This window comes from Schistocerca cancellata, unplaced genomic scaffold (assembly GCF_023864275.1).
Source record: "Schistocerca cancellata isolate TAMUIC-IGC-003103 unplaced genomic scaffold, iqSchCanc2.1 HiC_scaffold_587, whole genome shotgun sequence".
NCBI classification, from domain to species: Eukaryota; Metazoa; Arthropoda; class Insecta; order Orthoptera; family Acrididae; genus Schistocerca; species Schistocerca cancellata.
The window spans coordinates 7,501-10,000 of NW_026046599.1; the positions used below are offsets into that span (position 1 = coordinate 7,501).

Sequence of the window (2,500 nt, forward strand, 5' to 3'; positions counted from 1 at the left end):
AACCCACGTTGTGCCTTAACGTAACCCACGTTGTGCCTTAACGTAACCCACGTTGTGCCTTAACCTAACCCACGTTGTGCCTTAACCTAACCCACGTTGTGCCTTAACCTAACCCACGTTGTGCCTTAACCTAACCCACGTTGTGCCTTAACGTAACCCACGTTGTGCCTTAACGTAACCCACGTTGTGCCTTAACGTAACCCACGTTGTGCCTTAACGTAACCCACGTTGTGCCTTAACGTAACCCACGTTGTGCCTTAACGTAACCCACGTTGTGCCTTAACGTAACCCACGTTGTGCCTTAACGTAACCCACGTTGTGCCTTAACGTAACCCACGTTGTGCCTTAACCTAACCCACGTTGTGCCTTAACCTAACCCACGTTGTGCCTTAACCTAACCCACGTTGTGCCTTAACCTAACCCACGTTGTGCCTTAACCTAACCCACGTTGTGCCTTAACCTAACCCACGTTGTGCCTTAACCTAACCCACGTTGTGCCTTAACCTAACCCACGTTGTGCCTTAACCTAACCCACGTTGTGCCTTAACCTAACCCACGTTGTGCCTTAACCTAACCCACGTTGTGCCTTAACCTAACCCACGTTGTGCCTTAACCTAACCCACGTTGTGCCTTAACCTAACCCACGTTGTGCCTTAACCTGCTCTGTAATTGGCATATGACACGTTACATTAATCTAGTGTTGTCTAACCACAACCCTCTGAATATAGTTCGCTACTCGCACCGCCCACCCTCTTGTGTGTCGTTTCATGTTGAACACTTCGCAAGTGTTGCTTACTTTTTACATGCTCCCGCTGTACACTGTAATGTGGACAACTGCAGGATGTACATCGCCCCCCCCCCTCCACCCTGCCTTCGCACGCTGGTCGTTCAGGTGCTTGCGTGTTCAATGCCCTTCGCAGCTGTTCACTGGCATTCGCATGTCGAAGCGCTCAGTCTACGTCGTGGTACGGCCTGTGTCCACTGTCCGCTGATATCGTAAGCTTAATCCTCACATTGTACTGCACATAGGTCCGTATGTACTGAATGATACGCTGTGGCACATGTGTGACCGTACGACTGCGCCCAACAACAGCGAACCATACGGTCCAAATGTTGTGCACTCAGCCACGTGCCGTCTCCCCATAACAGCTACATTGCAGTGTGGTACGCCATAGAGACGTGTGGGAGTAACGGACGCCCTGGATGGCGATCAGCATGAGCCGTCTGTTGATGTAGTGGCGCGTGTATTCAAACGTAGTCGTCTCTTCTCACACAGTGTGATAGCATGGTGCACCGCGTTCCACATCTGCGACATGGTACAGATGCTGGTTGACAGTCGGTCTCGTAATGGACATCGCATACGTAGGGGGCCACCTCCCACGTGTTCTCTAGTCGTGCACATTTTGTTGCGTGTATGTGGGCAGACGTAGTGTGTCGTGACACCTAACAGACAGGTATGCAATAATCGTTGCATTTGCAAACTGGGATGGACGTCTACGTTTGCTGGTGACGTGACGCAACGCAAATGAACAACTGGTAAACCCATTGTGGTGCGGTTGTTGTTGCTGGAGGTAAATCAGTAAGGGCAAATCTGTGTGTGAAGCGATACGCGGCGGTGGCTGGGTGGGACCGTCCCCGGCCGGTGAGGGGGGGCCGCCCGGCGTGCTGGCCGCGCGGTGCGTGGGCGCACGCGCTACAGCCGGCTGGTGGGGGCGCCCAGTGGCAGGCGCGCCGGCCGACGGACGCGGCAGGCGGCGCAGCTGCGCGCCGGGGCACCCTGCGCGCGGCGCCGGGCGGCCAAAGTGGGTCCTCGCGGGCCCGGTGCGAAGCGCGGTGGACATCTGCAGTGTGCTGGTCCGACTGAGGACTGTGTGCGTTGAGGATGCGCCGCCGCCCGGCACTCGGCGCCGCGACGCCGTCTGCTGCTCGGTCGCCCCAGCGGTTCTCGCTGGTGGTTTGTATCGCAGTTGTGCAGACGTGTTGGCACGTGCGCTGTGCTGGGAGAGTTCGCTTCGGCACCCACGTGGGGCCTTTGCCCTTCTGTGGCGCTGGCGTTGGAGCTGCCGGTCACCGTAGGTGGCGCGTGTTGTCTCCCGCCGGCAATGCCACGACAGCACGCTCCCGGGCCTCTGTCGGCAGCGGCAAGCTCAGTTGGGAGCACGGGTGGTCGCACCTAAAGCGTCTACTCGCCTAACTCCGGGCGATTGCGCCTCTCTCGAACCCGACCAAGTACTTAGGACGGCGCTGCGCGCCGCCGGGACCTGAGAGGGTTTCGAGGTGTATTGTGCAGGGGAGCTCAGCCTCCTCCTGTTTGCAGAATAATTGAGCGGACGCTTGCGTGTTCGCGCGGGCCCCTGGGACACACTCCCGGGCGGCCGGCTGCTCAGCTCTAGTTGACGCAGCTCCCTGGTTGATCCTGCCAGTAGTCATATGCTTGTCTCAAAGATTAAGCCATGCATGTCTCAGTACAAGCCGCATTAAGGTGAAACCGCGAATGGCT

The 2,500-nt window shown here is 57.1% G+C and overlaps 1 non-coding gene across 1 annotated transcript in view; it reads left to right on the plus strand.

Moving 5' to 3' along the window:
- The first annotated feature begins 2,403 nt into the window (after positions 1-2,403).
- The window catches only part of LOC126132625 (small subunit ribosomal RNA), a 1,909-nt gene continuing 1,812 nt past the window's right edge, over positions 2,404-2,500 (plus strand). Inside the window, exon 1 of the ribosomal RNA XR_007527506.1 lies at positions 2,404-2,500. This exon is cut by the window's right edge and continues 1,812 nt beyond it. This is a non-coding gene — a ribosomal RNA (small subunit ribosomal RNA).